Source organism: Ictidomys tridecemlineatus, chromosome 2 (genome assembly GCF_052094955.1).
Source record: "Ictidomys tridecemlineatus isolate mIctTri1 chromosome 2, mIctTri1.hap1, whole genome shotgun sequence".
NCBI classification, from domain to species: Eukaryota; Metazoa; Chordata; class Mammalia; order Rodentia; family Sciuridae; genus Ictidomys; species Ictidomys tridecemlineatus.
In genome coordinates, this window is record NC_135478.1 from 5214226 (window position 1) to 5228426 (window position 14201).

A 14201-nucleotide genomic window follows, 5' to 3' on the forward strand; every position below is an offset into this window, starting at 1 on the left:
GGTGATGATGCCTTTGGCAATCGTTATCAACGCTACAAATGGTTATCAAAGTTCACACCCTGAGACTAGTCATTTCACTTGTAGGAATTTATTCAAATCTCCCCAGGGGTTTGACACCACTTCTGTATCAGATTTTTCATTCACCGTTGCTTGGATCAGAAGCAACCACTTTGGGCTGGGGTTGTGGCTCAAGCGGTAGCGCGCTCGCCTGGCATGCGTGTGGCCCGGGTTCGATCCTCAGCACCACATACCAACAAAGATGTTGTGTCCGCCGAGAACTAAAATAAATAAACAAATAAGCAACCACTTTGCCCAACAACAGGGGACTGGTTACTCAGAGACAAACAAAGATGTTGTGTCCGAACAGGGGACTGGTTACTCAGAGAGTCCCCTCATACCGGTACCAACGTGTATGTGATATATATATATATATCACTTCCCATTTCACAAGCAAGAGAGAGAGAGACAGACTTCTTTTTTTTTTAAAAAAAGATGATTTTATTGATTTATAAAGAGAGAGTGAGAGAGGGTGATAGAGAGAGAGAATTTTTTTAATATTTATTTTTTAGTTCTCGGCGGACACAACATCCTTGTTGGTGTGTGGTGCTGAGGATCGAACCCGGGCCGCACGCATGCCAGGCGAGCGCGCTACCGCTTGAGCCACACCCCCAGCCCCGAGAGAGAGACCTCTTTAAGAGCTCCTAGGAATATTAAGCGAGGTCTTGTCAGGCACGGGGTGCAGTGGCCATGACTGTCACCCCAGCAACTCCAAAGCTGAGGCTCAAGGCCAGCCTGGACAATTTAGTGAGACCCTGTCTCCGAAATAAAAATAGATAAATAAAAAGGGCTAGGGGTGTGGCTCCGTGATAGAGTGCCCCTGGGTTCCACCCCCAGCACCACAAAAAGGAATAAACAGAGCCGAGGTTCGTGTTTCTCAAAAAGTTGAAATAGAATTACCATGTGATTCAGCCATTTCTCTCCCAGGTACACACCCAAAGGGATTGAAGGGCCTGGAAGAGTAGATACTTGGACACCACATTCCCAGGTGCACGATTCACAGCAGCCAACGGTGGAGACAAGCCCATGTGCACAGACGGATGACTGTCTCCACACCACGTGGCCGTCCCACAGTGGGTATGGTTCAGGCGTGATCAGGGCTGACATTCCAACACATTGCAACATGGATAGACCCTCAGGACAAGACGCTCAGCGAAAGGAGCCAGAGGCAGAAGGTCAAATGCCATGTGATTCTGCTCCCAAGAGGTCCCCAGTGCAGTCGGATCCCCAGAGACAGAAGGTAGCATGGTAGGTGCCAGGGGCTGGGAGGGGCTGGGGATTTAGCGTTGAAAGGTTTCTGTTTGCAATGAAAACGATTCCAGAAGGATTCCAGAAGTCAACAGTCACGGTGCTGATGCGACATGAAGGTTGGCTTTCCAGTGCTGGGGACGGAGTCCAGGGCCTCGTACTTGCTAAGCAAGAGCTCCACCACGGAGCTCCACCCCAGCAGCCCCATGAACACACTTTGTATCACCAACCGAACACTTAAAAATGGAACCTTGGTGGGCTGGGTTGTGGCTCCGTGGTAGCGTGCTCACCTAGCAGGTGTGAGGCCCTGGGTTGGATCCTCAGCACCACATAAAGATAAGTAAACAAAATAAAGGTATTGTGTCCAACTACGATAAAAACTTATATATTTTAAAAAATGAGAACTTGGTACAAATAAAAAAAATAAGGTGCAGAAGAATGTGCAAAATGAAATTTTTTTTAAAAAAAAAAAAGGTCCATATTTTACACACAAAGGCTCTCCCAGGAAGGAGAACCAAGAAATTGAGCCTGCAGGAGCCTGGGAGACCCAGCAGGAGAAAACGTTCCCTTAGTCAACGTTTTTGCAGCTCTTGAATCTAATGTGTTGACTCGTCCAGAAGAGAAACATTCGAATGCAGACTGGAGACTGCCATCTCCTGTTTATATATTTTATTTTTGACACAGCTCTCTCTTTGCCGTTGGCTTGACTCCTACGCTCACGCGGTCCTCCGGCCTCCGTGCCTGAGCGGAGCACTGCCCAGCCCAGGGTCCCATAGCTCCCCTTAGGTCCCGCCCTCTCCCAGTCTGGTTAGGAAAAGGGGGTGACATCTTGGACAAGCAGGTGTTGGCCTAGGGACTCTTGTCCTTACTGTGTGTCCTTGAGCAAATCTCTTCACCTCTTGGTAGGGTGGCCAATCATCTCAGTTTGCTCAGGACTGTCCCGGCACTACCCTTGAAATCCCATATCCCAGGACACACCTGAGTCCTCCTAGTCCAGGTTTTCTTATTTGCAGAATAGGGAGGCCCATGGGCGGAGCTGAAGCCAAAGAAATCTATTCCCCCCAACCTTTGGCTGTGTGGCCTTGGGCAGCTTACTGAACCATTCTGAGCTTATCTGTAAAATGGGAATTTTAAATCACCTGCTGCTCCAGGTCATGATTTCCCCCCATCCCTTCCGCTGGGTTTCTGGGGCCCTTACCTCATGCAGCCTTTGGGAACCACAGTCTGGCATGGGGCTCCGGGCTGGCAGGAGGCATCACCATTGTGAACTGGTTCTCCTTCCCTTGCACGTGCTGGGTGCCAGCTCGCCCTGAGGGACTTGAGCAAAGAACAGGAGGAGGTGGAGGGAGGCTGGGTGCCAAGCCTCTACTCCGGGAAGGGGAGGAAGGAGAGGCAGAGCCCAGAGGGTGCTTGGGAAGAGGTGAGAAGCAGGAAAGAAGGGCAGGGGCCACACCAGGCCTCCAAGGAGACAGAGTCCACCCGGAGAGAAGAGCGCAGGCTCCAGTACCAGCTCCGCCGGGGAGGGCCAGGCCGAGCGGGTCCCTGCTCGGAGGTCCCCAGACACATGGAGACAGACCACACCCAGGCACACAGAGACACACAGAGAGGGTCAGGCACTCACACACCAGAAACCGCGATGCGCACGTGTGACCAGACACACAGACAGAGTCAGGACGCACCAGCCCAGAAGCACAAATCACACCCAAAAATGCACAAAGACACACACACACACACACACACACACACACACACACACACACACACACGTCCCCAGAGACAGACACGCACCCAGGCACACTCAGACGGTCACACGGAGGAACACAGAGAGGAACAGGTAGGCACACAGACGACACCTCCCACAGTCCCAGCCTGTCACCCTGTCACCCCGTCACCCTGTCACCTTGTCACCCTCTTTTCTTGCACGGGGGGGGGGGCACCAGGCACTGCCCTGGGGGCTGGACCACTGGAAGGGGCACCCGTGACCGACAGGGAGTGAGGGGCACTGTGGAGGGGGAGCAGGCTACAGGGAGGGGAGCAGGACAAGGCCCTTCCTCTGATGGCAGAGGGCCCCAGGGAAGGGCCCCTGTGGATATGCAGCAAGATCAGCCAATGCGGAGGCCTTTCCACCCTCACCCTCCCTTTCCTGTGCCCTCGCTGCTCCCCTTCCAGGCCGTTCGGACAGGGCCCTGTGAGGACAGTTTTCTCTCCACTCCACTGCTTCCCCCGGCCCACTCCACCCATTATGATCCTCTTCCGTCCCCCAGAGGAGGACACTGGGCTCAGAGAGGGTGTGTCAACACTAACAGTCACACAGCCCAAATGTGGGTCCAACTCTGTCTTAATTGAAGGCTTCTGTCTTTGGGGCACAGAGTCCCCCAACACAGAGAGCAGGACTCTTGCTTGGCAAAGGTTGTGCCAGAGAGGACAGAGCAGCCAAATCTGGGAGGGCAGAACCCTGACCAGTACGAGGGACCAAAGGAGGCCAGGCTAGGGGCTGGAGGATGAGGCCCAGGGGTGGACTTGGCAGGGCCAGCAGAGAAAGGGAGACGTGGACATTCTGGACTTTGCTCTCCACACCCACTAGAACAGACAGTAGTCCTGGGGATGGCAGAGGGCTGGGGTCCCAAGCACTGGGCCCTGGACATCCAGGAAGACCCCCATCTCAGGGGCCTTACAGTCTCTCTGTCTGTCAGAGGCTGGGGTGTGTGGTCACAGCAGAGGGCTCCGCATTCCACCTCACACAGGTCCACTGTCAAGGGTCCGGCCTTCGGGCCTGGAAAAGGCCCTGTGCCTAGGGCCAGCTCACAGCGGGCTGGGAGAAGTGAGGTCACACACACCCTCAGCTGTCCTGCGGCTTACAGTTCCCTTCATCTTCTCTCAGTCCCACATTTAATCACCAGATCACAAAGAGTATGAAGGGGGGGGGGAGCGGGGGAGGGAGGGAGCCCTGGCCTTCCTCGGCCCTCACTGACGCTGGACTCACAGGCTCCAAAGCTCCATCGGCCCACTCCAGCCACACCCTGGCCTCCCACCAGCCCCCAATTCCTGGCAACTTGACTTCTAAATCCTCTGGAGTCTCTTCCCTCCTGTCTGCCAACCCTGGACCAGGCCCTCAGGGGTAACTCCCTCCCCGATATCCCATGCAACCCAATTCTGAATTCCATGGTGCCTCTCCCCAGAGTCCTGGGGGCCCCTGGGACAGACCCTCATCCACCCCATCCACTCATCCCTCAGGCCTGAGAAGTCACCTCCTCCAGGAAACCGTCTCTGAACCGAATGCCCGTCCATTCTCAGGCTTGGGGTCAGGCCTGGGGATGCAGAGGAGAAGCTGCCCAACTGCGGGGGGTCCCGCCTGCTCTCTCCTGCCAGGCTTCTCACCGACCTTGGTAGCCCTGGACTCTTGGGTCCAGAGTTATAGAAAGAACAGTGGACCTGGAAATTATCAAACACAGGTGGGGCTGTGTTAAAGACTTCTGCTCAAGCCAGAAGGGACAGGACATGGGGGACAGAAGCCCCAGCAAAGAACAAAGGGGTGTGGCTTTCATGGTATCTGGGGGGAAGGCAGGACCTCCATCTCTTGATGCTGTGCCATGCAGAGGTGGGACTTCCGTCACTCATGCTTCTTCACGCCACCTTCAGTCTCCACCAAAGGTGGTGCTGATAAGGTGAAGGTGACTGTGGGTTATGGGTGACTCTTCTGCACATGTGACGCCTCTTGCCTCACCACCTGGAGCACCCTTCCTATCTGGGAAAGTCTCTGTGTTATGTTTTTAGAGCGGGCACTTCTGCCCACCACATGGTCGCAGGAGGATGAGGGACTCTCCCTGCCTCCCTTCTCCCCATTGCTATCTCACTCCCGCGGCCTTGAAGACTGAGCACCTTCTAATGCTTCATATTCTAGTTTGGCTGCTCACCCACCAGACTAAGAGCAGGTTTGGCTCTTATTTCCCCTGTGAGATGTCCATTCCTTTGTCTTTAGGGGACTTCTTTTCGGTAAGTGGTCACTCTCTGTGTCAGACTCATCTCTGAATCCTTGCGCCAGCCACCCGGCCTTTGCCCCACACAGTATCTTTCACCCCCAAAATCTCTCCACTCAAATCCCCCACTACTCTGTGGACCTGGGGCTTCTTCCCGGAGGCTTGCACTACCTGGTTTCACAATATCTCTCCTGTTACTAGCAGTATCACGGCTGCCATGTTCCAAGTACCTGAGAAAAGTCACGCTTCGGCTTTCTTTTTTTTCTGGATGTGCAAAAGGACTTTTGGAAGGATGGGGGGAGAATAAAGGTGAATGTAGTGTGTGGGAGCAGGGGAGGTGATACCTTGAGAAGGGTCTGAGACCTGGGGGAGAGGGATGCACGTTTTCACTAGGGGCTAGCAGAGGGATCACGATGGAATTGCTAAAAGCTAGACTGGGGCGACAGGTTCTGCTGCCTGCCAGCAGAGGTCTCCAGCCCCTCCCCCTTCCTAGGCCAGGAAATAAAATCTCAGTGAATTTAAGCAACCCGCCTACGGTGCCAAGGTCAGGAAGATCTAAGATCTCAACTTCCTGCATCGGCCCTGGGGTCTGAATCTCGGATTCTCGGATTCACGACAAGGTGACAGACATCCCGTTGGAAACCTCTTCCCTTCAACGAGCAACAGCGGGGCTTGGGATTGTCTTCTATTTGGTTTCACCAGGCAAGGGGAGGCCCAGCCTCCTTCCCTGTTGCCCTCGTTCAAGTCAAGGCTGCAACCACCACCCACACTTGCCTATCTCCAGACTTTATCTCCCCCGCTCGGCTGCCTGACCCTTGCACTCCACCAAACCGCAGCCTTGCTCAGGATGCCCTCTCCACCTCCCCAACCTGCGACTGAACCTGCGCGCGCCTCACTTCACGAGGTCCCCAGACTTGGGGCGGGAGATGGTCACTGAGGCCTGTGGAGGGGTATAGGCCTCTCCTCCAAAGCCTAGCAGTGCACCCCCAGGGTTGGGGCGGCCGCCGGGGTGTGCGCAGATGCGCGGGCCAGAGCACACTGATCAGAAGAGGGGACCTAGAAAGGGCCGCGAGCACATGCCGCGCGTGGGCAGGGTGAAGCAGGGGCCAGAAGGCGCCCACAGAAGATGCTGCGGGTTGCGCAGACTTCAGACGCGTGGCTGGACCAGCGCCTGGCGCGCCGCGGGGCGGGGCTGGGGGCGGGGATGGGGTGGGGCTGGGGCGGTGCCAGGCGGATAGGGGCGGGGCCAGGGGAGAGGGCTGCTTGCGCGGGGTGGGGGCGAGCTCCGAGAGGCCCTGGCGCTCCGCCCCCTCTGGCTGCGCCCTCCAGGCCCCGCCCCGGCCCCGCCCCGCGCCCCCCTCCAGCTTTCTTTCCCGCGGCTCGGGGCCGCTGCCCCGCCGGGAGCAGAGTCCGGTTGCCTGGCGCGGGCGGTGCGTCTGCTTCCTCTCCGGGTCAGCTGCCAGGCGCGCCGTCCCCCGCCCCGCCGCGGCCCTCGGTGCGCCCGGCCGCCTGCGCCCCCAGGTAAGAGCGCCCCGCGCCGCGAACACCGCCCCGAACACCACCCTCGCGACGGGCTCCGGCCCCGCCTCCGCGGCCATGACCGCCCTGGCCCCCAAACGCAGCCCCCGCGTCCCCCAGCTCTCCTCCCGGGCTGCCTCTCGGGGCTTCCCATCTGGTCTGCGGCCCGGGCCACCTTCCCGAGAGAGCCCTGGTCCCCCGAGGACCCGGGCGGCTCCGGTGCCCAAGGACGAGGCTGCGAAACGGGCGGGAGCGAGTGGGGGCGAGCCTGGCCCCGTGACGCGGGGAATCCGGATGTGTGAACGGGCGGAGCGCCACCGGAGTGTGCGCCGGTCACGGGCAAATCGGGGCGGGCGCCCACTGGTGCCACCGACGTACCAGGGCTGGGGACGCAGCAGGGCCCCAGGCCTACGGAGTCCCTGCTGCGTGGACGGTTTCTAAGAACCGTGTAAATAGAAAATCTCATCATTCCACGGTGCTGGGAAGACCACCCATCAGGGAACTAGGGGAAGGGTGGAGGTGCCCGGAGGGACGGCAAAGGAGGTTCTCAGGGAAGGTGCCAACCAACCTAATGGGACCCTGCAGCGAGGGCTTTCTGGGCCCAGCAAACAGCATGATCCCCCAGGCAGCGCCCAGCTGGGTGCTTCTGCACAGCGAAAAGAGGCCAGCGTGGCCCAAGTGTGGACAGGGAAGATGAAAGGTGCGGCGAGGTCTGGCCAGGGTTGGAAGGTGGAGGAGCCCCGGTCCGTTCTCTGAATTGTGGGTACCGGAGAGAATTGGGCCAGCAGGCTAACACCATCGGATTGTCTCAATCCTGAAAAAGAGAAAAAGACCCTGTAGTGCCCTGCCTGCAGAAGGGTTGGGAAGAGGCTTGGGAGGAAGCTTGGACCCTGCCCGAGGGTGTGATAGGAAATGAGCCAGCTCCGTCTTCATTTTGGCAGAAGAGCATCACCTAGATTCTTGTCTGCTCCGAAGGAGAGTATGAGGAATGCGCATGGAGATTTCTGACCTGGAGATGGAAGCATGGAGGGAGGGGCCTTTTCGGGGATGGGGAGACTTGCTGGGGGTACACAAACATGGCTGGGGAGGCTGTTGTGGCCCATCCCACCTTGCAAAATCTGAGATGGGGGAGGCTCCCCAAGACCCCAGTCTGGGCCCAGGCAAGGTCTCAGGCATCTGGGTGCAGAGGCCAGGGTGGCCCCACTCTGGAGCAACCGTAAACCTATGGGATGGGACCCCCCAAGATAAGAATCCTGGGCTGCGGAGTTGTCTTAGAAGCTGTCGGGCTTTGCAGCTGATCTCTTTCCAGGAGCAGATTCTGTGGATAAGGGACTGGGTGGGGGTCCTAGAGGCCTTACTCACTCACCTGGGCCCCAGCAGGACCAGCCAGGTCTCAGGAGACACTGGGGATCCTTGCTGCCTGCCTTCCCAGGCCCCCAGTCCTGGCTGAGGTGTCTTGAGGGAGGAGAGAATGAGGCAGTGGAGATCAGCTAGAGGCCAGTCATTGAACTGGCCTGTGGTCCCAGGAAAGACTTCAGAGCTTCAGTTCCCCTCTCCCTAAAATGGGTGAATAGTACCTATCCCTGGGAGTGTTCTCGGGTGTCAAAGGAGCCTGGCCAGGAAAGGGCTTGGTAAGTCTCCGTGGCATCCACATCCCCAAGGGGATGAGGGAGAGCGCCCGGGCCAGGTGGGAGTTCAAGTTCCCATCGGCCCCCGTTTCCTGCCCACCTCCAGACCCAGGACCATTTGTAGGTTGGATAAAGTGTTTGGTTGGCCCAGTGCCTGGCACAGAGTGAGCAGTTGGCTCGGAAGCCGTGGGCTGACCGTAGATGGCAGCAGCAGTGGGCTAAGGTCCCCTCCTCCCATGGTGGGATGACACAGGAAGGCGGGCGCCACGGGGCGCACCCCCTCTTCTCTGGGCACCTCAGTCTGCCCCCTTTCCGGTGTCTGGGCTCCAGCCTGCCGCCTGCCTTGTCCTGCCAGTTGGAGATGAGGAGCCCTCAGGCCAGTGACTTCACCTCCTCGTGCTGCCTTTCTCCACCTGTGAAGTGGGCCTGACCGCCTCCGTCACCCCACAGGTTAAGCACTCAGCACGATGCCGGCGGTGATAACTACCTGGTCGGCAGAGGCTGTTAAAATGTGGAAACCTGGCAGAGCTGATGCCCTCAGGGAGGGAGCCCAGGAGGTCGCCTGGCTGTGTCAGGAGCGGATCCGGGGAGGCATCTGGATGAAGGGGAGGGAGAGCAGGGAGGCAGAGCAGGTGTGGAGCCCCGAGCATGGCGGGGGGGCTGGGAGGAGCTCCTGGCCGGGCCACAGAGAAAGTCTGCAAGGCCAGGGCTGGGAGGTCCAGCCGAGAGAGGCCGTGGGCGAAGCCAGCCTGCTGGCCTTGAGAGGCATTGGGACGCTGTTCTGAGCCCAGGGAAGAAACTGTGGGGCAGGGACGAGGACAGGAGTTAGAAGAGCAGGACGGAGGCTCCTGTGCGGGCCCTGCTGAGCCCAGTGCCGTGTGGCTAGGTGAGGAGGGGAGGCGGGGAAGGCCAGCCATAACGGGGAGCAGGTTTAAGTGGAATCAGTCTCTTTCCAGCATCTGCAACTTGGGGTGCCGCTAGATGCCCAGCTGGCAGAGGCGTGGTGCGGGGCGGTTTGGAGAAGCGGGACAGGAACTGGCCCAGGAGACATTCTTCTGCATGCGGCTCCCTTCCTCCCCCCTTTCCCCCCTCCCGGTCCCTCCAGCTTGGGCTTTTCTTCAGCCCCTTGAACAGGTGCCTCAGATCCAGCCTCACTAACCAGAGTGGGGTAGAGGAGGCCTCTGTCCTCCCCAGGCCGGACTCCATCTTGGTTAATAGGATGCTGTCCCACACGCTGGACTGGCCAGAGCCCACTCTCTTCTCTCCCACCCCTCCTGCCTCCTGAAGCCACATTTTGGCTGCGTCTAGAGAGGGGTCCCGTGGTAGGCTCCCCCTCCGCCCTGTGCCTGGCTCCTCCTCCCGTCCCTGTCTGTGGTGCGTCATTTGTTGGTCCAGCTCACTCTAACGCAGCTTCTGCATTGGGACGCATGGTGGGGGCCCTGGCAGTGAAGGACATGAAGCTCCTGGAGCCGCTGTTCTTACAGAGAGAAGGGGACAGCAACAGGGATGAGACCTGAAGACGGAGGAGGAGCTAGCCAGGTGGCCCTCTGGAAGGAGAGCATTCCAGGCAGAGACCAGCAGGTACAAAGGCCCTGAGGCCAGGACAGGCCCGGTGTGCTGCAGGCACAACCGGGAGGCCCATGTGGCTGGCACGAGTGAGTGAGGGGAGACCGCAGAGGAGTCCATGGAGAACTGTGGGTCCTAAGGGATGTTTTTGCTTTGTCACTTTGGCCTCTAGGTGCCAAAGTGGGGCCATCCACCCCAAAGTCCTTGAACCCTGAAGAAAGGGAGGACCACCCTTTCCTGGGGGAGGGGCAGGGCTTCTGTCCCTCATTCCTACCTCTCTGCCCTCCCCTGCAGCCACACCAGCCATGTCTCCGGAGGCCCTGCCTCAGGTCCTTTGCACTAGCTCAGGTCTTCTCTGGTTAAAATGCTCTGGCCCCTGGCTTCCTCCCTCACCTTCTTCTCAAACGTCAGCTTCTCCAGGAAGTTACCTGACTCACCCTCCCCTCCTCACCTTATTCTCTCCACACCTGGGGTCGCCGCCTGACATGATGAAATAAATCAACTATCAAAATATGTACTATGCGTCTCCCTCCCCGCCCCATCCGGAACATCAGTTCCTGGAAGACAGGAATCCTGTCTCCTCAGTTCCCCACCGAGACCGAGGGTGCAGGTCCTCACCTGGCACAGAGCAGGTACCAGTATGCACGTTTTTGAAGTGATGCAGGAATCCAGGCATTTCTGGCTACAGCCGGAGAAACTGGGCTCAGGTGGGGTGGGGTGCAAGTTCTGGAGACACAAGCCCAGGTTCCAACTCGCCACTCCCTACTCCATGCCCTTGGGGGGAACCCCATGCCTCAGTTTCCCCAATTATAAGGTGACAAGTGCGTGATACTTGTGCCTCTGCTGCAGCCCCCTGGAGACAGCCGGAGGCTGGAGGGAGCTGGGCTGGATGCTCAGAAACGGAGGCAAGATGTTGAGGGCTTCCCCATGTATTGTTGGAATTTTCCAGAAATGTGATTAGACCAAGGAAGGTGACTTTATTTGAGGAGGTCAGGGCCTCTCTGAAAAGGGGACATTTGAGTCAAGGCTGACTCCGAACCAGCGGTGGACGCTGCCCTCCTGGAGCCCCCACCCTGGGGAGCCTGCCCGGCTCCTGGCGGGGACAAGGCAGAACAGCCCGAGCCCAGTGGAGGGTCTCTGGTTGCTGGAGGCAAGAGGAGGTCCCTTCCCGGCCCAGGAGGCCCGAGGCTTGGGGCGGGGGCAGGGGGGGGGAGTGGCAGCAGCAGGCAAGCTGTGCCAGGAGCCGGCGGGAATGGTGGACAGGGGCTCAGATGGGGGACACCCAGGCAAAGGCTGGCATCCTGGTGTCGTTAAAGTGACTCTTCTGAGATTTGGGGATTCACGCACGGACCCCAGCCTGAGAACCCCCGGGTCACTAGCTGTGGGAGGTCAGTGGGGTGGGGTGGGACGGCCAACGGGACCAGGTCACCATGGGGACCTTGAATGCCTGGCGAGGAGCCACGGGGCCTCTTGTGCAGGGAAGAAACGGCTTGAACTGTGAGGCTCTCCTGGGCCACCAAGGGAGGGGTGGGCAGGGCCAGGGAGGGTGCCCCTCTGCCCTCCCTCTGCACCTGTCCCTGACACCTCTGGTCTTTATAAGGACTGTGGCAGCCCCCTGGGGGCCCCTCACTGAGCCACCCCATGGTCCTGGAACCCCCGTCCCTGCTGCCCCACCTGGAGGGCTCCGGAAGGACATGCGCCCCACAGTGGCTTCTGTGGCTCTTTCCCACCAGGCAGGCAGGTGACTTGCTTTCTCTGAGGACTCTGTCCAAGGCCAGCAGGTCAGGAGCAGATCCCAGACCCCCCCCCCCATTGCAAACTCCAAAGGCCACAGCTTGCCACTGTCTAGACCTGCTGCCCGCCACTCCTCTGGGATGGGGTGGTTCTACGGCCCACATTCAGACAGATGACCCCTTGCCCTGTCCCTGTGGTCACTCCCATCTCTGAGACAGTGCCTTCCCAGAGTTCCGTGCCCAGAGCTGGTCTTCCCGACTCTCCTCCCACCTCCAGGCCATGTTCCTGCCCAAGCAGGTAATTCACCCCAATATATACCCCCCAATTCTGACCCAGAACCCCAAGACCAGCCCAACACCTCCTAGCGGCCAGCCACAAGGTGACCAATGGAGACGGCTTACCAGCCAGGGGAGTTCACAGAGTCTCCTCTTCTGGAACGTCCGCCACCTTCCTCTGACAGAGACCCAGGCTCCCCAGGCTGCTGCTGTGTCTTTAAGAAACCACGGCAACAGACACCTGCCCACCTCCCCTGGAACCGGCCTCAGGGACTGGCTGGCACCAAACTTTGTTTTGTTTTCCTCTTGCTTGTTTTTATGGCCACTCTGCTCCTGGTGTGGGCACCGGCTTGTTGAGGGAGGAGGGAAATAAATGTACAGTCACGCGCCACTTGCCAACCAGGACGGTCCTGAGAAATGCATCCTTAGGCCCCTTCGTCACTGTGTGACCATCGGGAGCATTTTCACAAACCCAGATGAGGAGGCCAGTCCCCGATGTGGCCTCCATGCAACCAAGGGGGGCGGGAAGCAGGAGACACAGAGGCTCCTGTGGCGTAAGGTGACAATGGTGTCGAGAAACTTTCCTCAGTGAGTGGAAGGAACATGCTTCAAAATAACAATAAAAAGGAGATGATAGCAGAGGCTCGGGGTGCAGCTCCATGACACAGAGCTTGCCTAGCATGCCCGAGGCCCTGGTTTCAACCCCCAGCACCAAGGTAAAAAGAAATGTGCACTCACCCCCAAGCTGGGCACAGTGGCCAGTGCCCGGGAGTCTGAGGTAGGAGGATTGCTTGAGCTCAGGAGTTAGAGGCCAGCCTGGGCAACATAGGAGGACCCATCTCAAAAAAAAAAAAAAAAAAAAAAAAGAAATTACACAAACCAGTAACAGTTATTTGTTATTATTACTGTGTTAATTTTTTATTACTATAAAAAATACCTGATGTGTTCAGTTGGTGCAGAGAAAAGGTGTGTTTGGCTCACAGTTTTGGAGGTTCCAGGTGGACCATGACTCTTTGGCCTGGGCCAGGAGTGAGTGGCCAGAGCCAAGCCATTGACCTCGTGATGGTGAAGCAAAAACAGAGCAAGCGGAAGGAACCAGGGTTCCACTGACCCCAAGATCTCCCACCAGGCCCTACCTCTTAGAGAGTCCACCACCTCCGGTCAGCACCAAGCCTTTAAGAACGTGGGCACTTAGGATCAGACCGTCGTGATGCTCGGCATTATGCACCGCGCACAGCATGTCCCGCCACCCTTGTAGAAGGCTGGCAGCGCCACGGCATGTTTACACCAGCTTGCCACGAATGCACGCACTTCGGTGTTCCCATGACTAAGGTGTCACTCAGCCATAGGAACTTTTTGGCTGCATGATAATCCCATCATAAATTCTGTCCATCAGTGCCCAAAATGTTGTTATATAGATTTCTTCCTTTTTAAAAATTTCTACTTTATTTTTGCTATTGCGGCTTGCTGTGTGGCCCAGGGGCTGGTCTCAAACTCCCAGGAGTCTCCCACCTCAGCCTCCCAAGGACTGGGCTACAGGCCGCGCCACTGCACCCGGCTCGTCCTAGTCACTTAAGGGAAAAAATGAGCCTTTTGAAGGAGACGGAGGGTGGGTGGGTGGGTGCCTGTTAGAGCAGGTGGGGGGGGAGTGGGAAGGCTCAAAATTGAGGCAAAACTGTTTTCTGGGTCCTGGTGCCTGGGCCTCAGTTCCACCTTCCATTCATCCATTCCACAGCTTCCTGCCCCCCGTTATGTGCTGGAAGAATGGAGAGGTCAGGTCAGGACGCTGGGGAAGGCAGACAGTCGCCCTCCAATTGCTAAGAAAGATGGGGTAGGAGGGTGTCTTCGTTGTGCATCACTGAGACCAAAATACGTGACAAGAACAATTTAGAGGGGGCTGGGGATGTGGCTCAAGCGGTAGCGCGCTCGCCTAGCATGCTCGCCTAGCATGCGTGCGGCCCGGGTTCGATCCTCAGCAGCACCACATACCAACAAAGATGTTGTGTCCGCCAAGAACTAAGAAAAAAATAAATAAATGTTAAAAATTCTCTCTCTCTGTCCCCCTCTGTCTCTCACTCTCTCTTTAAAAAAAAAAAAAAAAAAAAAAAGAACAATTTAGAGGAGGAAAGATCTATTTTGGGCTCACAGTTTCCGAGGTCTCAGCTCATGGCTGGCCGGCTCCGAAGCTCTGGCCTGAG

At 57.7% G+C, this 14201-nt stretch overlaps 1 protein-coding gene and 1 long non-coding RNA gene across 9 annotated transcripts in view; one reads left to right on the forward strand and one right to left on the reverse strand.

Moving 5' to 3' along the window:
• Positions 1–1769: 1769 nt before the first annotated feature.
• LOC144371926 (uncharacterized) lies at positions 1770–12848 on the reverse strand. Of its 8 annotated transcripts, none has more exons than XR_013431996.1 (3): positions 12130–12848; positions 7369–10720; positions 1770–4737 (listed from the first exon to the last, which is right to left on the reverse strand). It is a non-coding gene; the product is annotated as an uncharacterized LOC144371926 (long non-coding RNA). The 8 variants fall into 8 exon arrangements; XR_013432001.1 differs by having other exon boundaries at positions 7369–7614; positions 10613–12848; XR_013431997.1 differs by having other exon boundaries at positions 7369–10474; positions 10613–12848.
• Positions 6611–14201, forward strand: part of Cers4 (ceramide synthase 4) — a 28335-nt gene continuing 20744 nt past the window's right edge. Inside the window, exon 1 of the mRNA XM_078035205.1 lies at positions 6611–6803. The gene's annotated coding sequence lies outside the window, so the exon portion shown is untranslated. The remainder of the gene's footprint in view (positions 6804–14201) is intronic.